Below are 7,534 nucleotides of genomic sequence, written 5' to 3'. Positions count from 1 at the left end.
GGCTTGGGCTTTTTCTTGGTCTCTTGGTCTCTTGGTCTCTTGGGCTTCTTCTTTATCCCTCTAGATTCTTCTCTCTCGATCCCTCTCACTGCTTTGCATATCTTTTTCTTTCTCGCTCTCGATCCCGCTCGACTCTCTCTGCTCCAGTTCTGTCGTCACTTTCTTTCATGATTCATTCATTGAATTTTTGATTAGGTTTGAGGTCAGTGAGGTTAGGGAATCCCGAGGTGCCGTGAAGCCAGGGTTTAGTGTTTCGGAGATATAGCCGGATCTGTGGCCAATCAGTGAGTTAGGGTTTTAGCAAAGAGTTTTCAAATTCGTGTAGTGCGATTGCATGCTTTGAGAGTTGGAGGAAGCAATGGCGAGTTCGTATCCTGTACCTGCTAATGTTGTTCAGGTCAGATTCAGTCTCTGTGTACTCTTATTCAGTGTGTAATTTTCTGTATGTATTTTTGTTTTTTTTTTTGTATTCGTGTGCGTATTTGAGCTGGTAGGGTCGTCCTTTGTGGGACAGTACTACCAGGTGCTGGGTTGTCTTATTAGAATGTTTTGGTCAGTAGAGTACTGTGTAATATTGTTCAGTATTGGTGGAAGCATTTTGTTGGGTGTAGTTAGAGATCAAGTTTACAATTTTGATGTATGTCTTAATGACTATTCTTCTTCATTGATTGCAGATTTGGTCAAAGCTTCTTGAGGATGATCAGTTCGCAAGGTAGTAATACTATTCTCCCTTTTACTGTGATAAAGTCTTCCTCTTTAGGTTTGTAATGTCAATCAGCTTAAATCTCATTAAGTTAGGAAGTTGTGCAGTATTTAAGGGGTGCAAGGTAAGATCAGAAAACTTCATTTGCTTTTTGTTAAGGCAGTAATTTTGGTGAGGGCATCCACTGGACAAATGTATCATTAATATGTTATGGTGGTTAATTTACTCTTTCTTTTAGTCCTACATGCTATGATTTGATATCTATTGAAATTTTAGCATTAACAAGTTCTGTTTCAATCCAGGTTTTGTAATTAGTAAATATCTGTTTCATACTATTTGGAGTTTCCAGTATTCTATATAAGATAGTTGATAATGACCTTAATTGACATTTACTTCATTTGTTTAGGTATTGAAGTGCTAGAAAAGAAAACGTGAAGTCCATTTATGTTAAATAGTATCATTCTCAGTTGTGTTCAATATTCCATATGTTTTTATTCTTTTTGTGCTGAATTACATTGTCACTTGGATGAATAATTGTTACTGATTTCCATTTATTGTTTGAGTACTCCTGTATGTTAGTTTACTGTGTCCAGTGGTGTAGGATTTAGGATGTAACTTGGTTACTTGCAGTTTGGTTGAGTAGTAATTAATTTCCTTCCTGTTGTGTTTATTTACCCTTCTGATAGTACTTCATCACTTCCGTTAGATTTGGCTATTTGATATACTTCGAAAAAAATTAGCATTCTCCTATTCGCGAGATTGCCTGAAAGGTGATGTATACTCATGGTAACAAGCATCTTTATTACTTAAGAATGAAGCATGTTTATATTTGCAACAAGGTTTGAAATCAAATATGCAGCAACCATATCTTACCCTCTTTAGAGTAAACTAGCAAATTGCTGCAATTTTACGATCAGGTTTTTTTATTTTTCCTCTGCTCCTTTATAATTGCAGATTTCTTTTGGTCGAAGTCCAAAGTCTGGGAAGGAGAGAGAGAGAGAGCTCTGTTCCCACTTTCGTTTCTATGTTTGATATGATTTTGGAGGCCAGACTGGTGACTACAAGGTAATATCATTGTTTACTAATTTATCTTTTGTCTGCTGCTTTTTTATTTTTATTTTTATTTTTCACTTATCTGCTCCAAATTCTCAATATTTCTCATGTTTTCCTTTTAGTTCTACCCCTACTCCTGTTTTTTTCTATTCTCATTTTGGGTGCAGAGCCAATAAGATTGCAGTTTTCAGTGACAAACTAAGGAGAAATTTAAAGAGAGTCATTACAAATTAAGGTATTTCAATCGGTGGTTTCCATAATCTCTTCATCGGTATAAATTCGTTAGCCTTGGTTGTGTTTATTATTACAATTATTACATCTTTGTTGGCAAATAAAAGTCATAGGGAGGACGTCTTCTTAGCTGCAACAAAATGGATAAAGTTTTTTAATTTTTTTTTATCTCTATATCCAATTGGTAGTTCTGATTCATATTTGTTTACTTAGCTAATTGAGTCTTAATCCTGTATGATGTGTAATAATGTGTGAACATGGGTGCAGGTTGAACATAACATATGAGGATTGGTACAACTGAGTTTGAGGATGACTTACTGTGAGGATGAGGAAGTTAATGAAAGCAGAATAGTGACTGATACAAGTATGTCCCCGGACAAAAGTGCACTACAGATTTGTATATTGCATTGTTTTTTGTATTTTGTTTTTCTGTTGGTAGCAGTTGGTGTTGAATGTGTTGATGGTATGAAGTTATCTTTAGAAAGTATGTCCCAGGCTTTTGTTGATGTTTGTTTAATAGATGCTTGAGTAAGTTATGTTTAGAAAACTTTGAATTAATGATATGACTAACAAGCACAAAAAAGCTTTGCAGGAGCAGGAGATGAAGAGAAGTTCAGCAACTTTGAAGCAGAGTTAACAGAAGCCTGGAGGGACCAGAAGGTGTCCAAAGTGCTCGGATGTCTTCGAGGAACTTAGTGATGAACTACTATTAAAACCATGAGAAATCAATGCAACACTAGGAAGTAGAATTTTCAAATCAGTGTCATTTATATATCCTATTTTGCTGATGTAGTTTCTATACAGATTATCATCCTTGCCATATGAAGAAAAAAAAACAACCCTGCACAGCAGAGAAAAATATAAAACCCTGCGGCATCGCGCGGGCCGGCATATCAGGGTTTAGTGTTCTTCATTCTATTACTTTTTCCTTCTTATTTAGGTAAAATAGTAAGTTGCTTTAGTGTTCTTCATTCTATTACTTTTGTCTTCTTATTTAGGTAATTTACGTTTCAATGTTTGTTCCAACTGAATATTTGTTTTATGTTTTCTGGCGCTGATTTTTTTTTCCTTTTTTTCTTTAGGTTTAATTTGTTTCATTACTTAGATCTTCTAGAATGAAATTTTTTGAAGAACATAGTTTTGGGAATGAACATGCTAATCCAGTAAAAGTTGACGAGGCATTGGTTTGTGAGAATGTATCATCTTTACGTATGTGCCTGTTTTACTTGCACATGTTTTTTAATAGTAAAGTGACAGTTCAGTCTTGCAACAGGATTTTTCAGGTTTCGAACTCTTTCCATGTGTAGGTTTTTGTGTTTTTTTTTTTTTTTTTTACATGGTCTGAGGTCTTATTTGCTAAACCGATTCTTCTGTAGGAAAAATTGAATGTGCAGTACCAATGTCCTCTCTTTACTATTTCATATTGATATCTCAATCTATTAGCCGATCTAATCACTAACTTTTATTTCTTTTTTTTCTTTTTAGGAACGCAGGAAGTTGATCGTGGATTTGATTTGTCTTTATCATTATTGGAGTTATCTGATCAGATACTTAAAAAGTAAGGTTTTGATTTGATTGATTGGTTGAATTTAAGTGTGTAGCTCTTTTAATACTCATCCAAAAACAAATGTGCAAATTGTTCAGGTAAGTAAAGTACTTTCCCTGCTGACAAAATTAGTTGGTTTTGTTCTGTCAGTTTTTGGGTTTTTTTTGTTTTTTTTTTATATTCAATTTGGCATCTGTCATGTAGTTTAAGTTTACCAACATGGAAGGAGGTTACCCTGTTAGCATCGAGTATTCTAGGTGTTCATATACCTGAAAATAAGGAAGGCAACTTTAGGGACACCATATACCTGAAAATCAAATTGTTATGTGTTACTGGGTTCATTCTATCTATAGCTGTAGCCCTGGATTATATAAATGATTGCAAGAAGTTTATCTGAACAGGGTAACATCTGTAGTTGACAGAAGTTTACTAGATATAATGTTGAGTCGTCTTTGCATGTGGGAAATGAGATAATGATATGTTCATATTTTTCAATGTGGGATAGCTTGAAATTGTCAAGTATATGGATGTCAGATGCAAAAGAAGTCTTTGGACAAGGAAATAGTTTAGGCAGCGCATAACTGTTATCTTCTAAAAAGTGAAGGGAAATATGGAAAGAAACCAGTGTTATAAATTAGGCAGACCAGTTGCCTTTTACCTGTAAATCTTAAATATTTTATGAAAGGGATTATATGATGTAGTAGTAAGTATCATGCATGTGCCTTCAAAAATGTAAAAATGTAAAAATGTATGAAAGGTGTCTATGCAAGGAAGAGTCTAATTCAACTATGTGAATTAGTATTGTCTCAGTTGACCAAGATGTATGCACCAGATCTTTTTTGAAAATTGTAAATGTTGATGCTATATATACATTTCTATGGAGAGTAATTTTACAATTGATGTAAGACATCAGCTGCATTACCTTGAAGTTTTGTTCTTTGTGGTTAAGAATGAGGAGGAATTGAGGATATTAAGTTGTCATTTCTACAATACTCATTTTTCTTCCCAATCCTTCATTAAGAATGTCTAATCCTGTTCAACACTTGATTGTTTCCTGCAGCAACACGCGGGCAAAAAAGCTAGTATATATTGATTGAAGAGTTAGTTCATTAGATAGCTTTGCGCACAGGCTTCTATAGTTTGATTTATTAATGTTGTGATATTGATGGACAAACTTATTATATTTGAAGTTTCGACATCTATTGCTTGCATGGTTATGTTGGGTTTCCAATGGGAACTTTGAGATGGCTTTCCCAATTTCAAAGGTTGATTCCAATAGCACAGTAAATAGAGTATTATTAACACTAGGTCTTTGATCAGATATTGTGTGTCCTAATCTGTGTATAACTGATGGGATGCACCATGTCACCATCTGTATATGAATCTATTACTGAGCTATGTTTCTAAAGAGTTACTAATCTGTGTATAACTGATGCACCTCAGAAAAAAAAAATGTTTTCCTTGCTGAGTCAGAATAAAGGTTCCGTTGATATTGATTTTTTTCCTCAAGATGGATGACATCAATTTCTCCATATGGGTGTCTGTCCGTTTTTTTTTTTTCTTTTTCAATTTTTGTTACAATGTTGTTGTCTATTTGCTTCAGATTCCTCAATAATTATGTTTTTGATTAATTGCACATTTTGGTTTTTATGTAGTTCTAGATTCAGGCTTGCTTATTCTCTTTGCAGCTATTCTAAAATGTAGGTCACTTTCAACTTTGCCTACAATGTTAATGTTTCTTTGTGGCTCAACTTTATGGTTTGAATGGTGTGTTTTTCTTTGTACCATACTCAATTGGCTTATCATCATTCATGGTTTTTCCTGTTTTATAAGGTGAGGGAGTAGTATGTATATCAGTATATCACCAACTATGAATTGAAATATGCCACTTTGAAGTTTCCGTACCTCTTTGTATGAATTGACAAAAGGATACCTGTTTTATCATTGCAATTAAATCCATGTTGGTCTTTCTGATGGGTTTTTTATTTTTTATTTTGTTTTGGACACACTATAGGTTGATTCGACACAGCACATGCAGCTGCTTGGTGAGTACTATTTTGCTTGCCATAAAAAATCTTAAATTTTCTGGGGAAACAAAAAAAATTTCTCCAAGAACATGTAGAAATTTTAATGATTAGTTAGTTGCTTATTATAAATTATTTTCTGTAGTGTATGAGTGTATGATAGAGCTGCAATCAAGTTCAGGGGAGTAGAGGCTGACATAAATGATGACATTGAAGACTATGAAGATGACTTGAAACAAGTGAGTACTGACTTGAGTTCTTCAATTCTTGCCTTAAGAAAGCCGAGTTTTTTTCGATAGTGGTTTTCTCTGAAACTTATCATGAACAGTTGTATAACTTATCTTCAACAGTAAAACCAGCTATTATCCTGAGGTAAATAGATGGACTGAAGAATGAGTACAAGTTTGAGTGATGGAGTACGAGTTTGAGTATTGTAGTCACTCGAATGTTTCCATAACTTTGATAAGTATTTCGCTTCCTTTTTCTGCATGTGTTTTGGAATTGGATTTTAGATTGAAGGTGGTGCTCTGTGTGTGTGAGGCTGTAAGGGGGTTATATTTTTTCAGGTGTGCTTGCTTCTCCTAAGTTTGTTATTTCATTTTTTAAATTGTGAATCTGAATTTTGATCTTCTTTGCTCGAATTTTGATATCCGAACTGTTTATGATCTAATTACCTGCCCTATTGTTATTTTACTCGTTCAAAAGCCAGACTACTTGGATGAAGGAGCTTACGCCATCCAAGAAGCTCACCTTTTTCATCTGGAACAGATTCAGGTAGCCGGCTTATCTCTACAATGTTGTTGTCTTTTTACTTCAGATTCCTCGATAATTATGTTTTTGATTAATTGCACATTTTGGTTTTTATGTAGTTTTAGATTCAGACTTGCTTATTCTCCTTGCAGCTATTCTAAAATGTATCGTCTTTTCTTTCAACTTTGCCTACAATGTTATTGTTTGTGGCTCAGCTTTATGGTTTGAATGGTGTGTTTTATTGTGTTACCATACTTATTGGCTTATCATCCATTCATGGCTTTTTCTGTTTTATAAAGTTGGGGGAGTTGTTTCAGTATATCACCAATTATGAATTCATGGTTTTTCATGTTTTATAAAGTATTCTGTAGTGAACCAATTTTCTCAACCACTGATGTCTGCCTAATGATATAGATGTTTGACCTGTTTAATTATCTTTTCATGCGTTTGAACAATGGTTCATGAGTGGTTACATGCCTTGTGCTTAAATCCACTATCCTTTTGAGAATGTTGAACTTTTTGTGAAAAACTTCCCTAGAAATTTTGTGGCTGAAGGGCTGGATCAGATTCGTAGACAGATTCGTAGACGGTAAGTTTATTGTATTTGGAGTTTTTAGTTTTTCAGATTTGATTGTTCCTTTCATGTTAGCTATCACTAATTGTAGTCATACGGCTGAGTTGGGTTAGTCAATGTCAGTGGTCTAGAACTTCCTAATTTTTCTAAAATCAATTTAGAAAATTATATTAATTATGTACTCCAAAAACCATGAAGTACAGTCGGAAACATAACTGTGAATTTTTGGCACTTTATGTTTTATTCTTGTTGATTGCAGGCTTTAGTGATGCGAGGTAAACATGCAGAAGCAGTAGCAAAACTGTCAAAGATATGCCTTGTTTGACGGATTTTCCCTCCCGAGGAGTCTTCGGTATGTGCTCTATAATTCATCAAACAACTTTACCACAACAAAGCAACAATTTTTGACTCATAGCACTAATAGCCTCTATTCCTGTTCCTATATTGTCTGAGAGCTATTTTTCTTAGGGCATTTGCTTTATAGTTTTTCAGTATAGTCTTCGCTTGTATATTTTTTTACCTTTGTTACGGTGTTATTAAGAATATATTCTCTTTGTTTAATGGTTTTTGTTTTACATTTTCTAGTTAAGAAAATTATCTTATGCTCAATCCCAGTAAATACTTCAAACCGACATTGTGAGTCTTTGTTGAAT

The 7,534-nt window shown here is 34.1% G+C and overlaps 2 non-coding genes across 2 annotated transcripts in view; both read left to right on the top strand.

The window, feature by feature from the left end:
* The first annotated feature begins 238 nt into the window (after positions 1-238).
* LOC101293250 lies at positions 239-2,730 on the top strand. The gene is made up of 6 exons (XR_183961.1): positions 239-397; positions 675-712; positions 1,658-1,768; positions 1,924-1,991; positions 2,255-2,351; positions 2,572-2,730. It is a non-coding gene; the product is annotated as an uncharacterized LOC101293250 (transcript).
* A 3,054-nt stretch (positions 2,731-5,784) lies between these two features.
* The window catches only part of LOC101293541, a 2,360-nt gene continuing 610 nt past the window's right edge, over positions 5,785-7,534 (top strand). The window contains exons 1-4 of the transcript XR_183962.1: positions 5,785-6,123; positions 6,263-6,331; positions 6,846-6,896; positions 7,141-7,233. This is a non-coding gene — a transcript (uncharacterized LOC101293541). The remainder of the gene's footprint in view (positions 6,124-6,262; positions 6,332-6,845; positions 6,897-7,140; positions 7,234-7,534) is intronic.

Source organism: Fragaria vesca, linkage group LG2 (assembly GCF_000184155.1).
Source record: "Fragaria vesca subsp. vesca linkage group LG2, FraVesHawaii_1.0, whole genome shotgun sequence".
Lineage (NCBI taxonomy): Eukaryota > Viridiplantae > Streptophyta > Magnoliopsida > Rosales > Rosaceae > Fragaria > Fragaria vesca.
The sequence above is the reverse complement of the archived record's forward strand: the minus strand, read 5'-3'. Positions and strand labels throughout refer to the sequence as shown.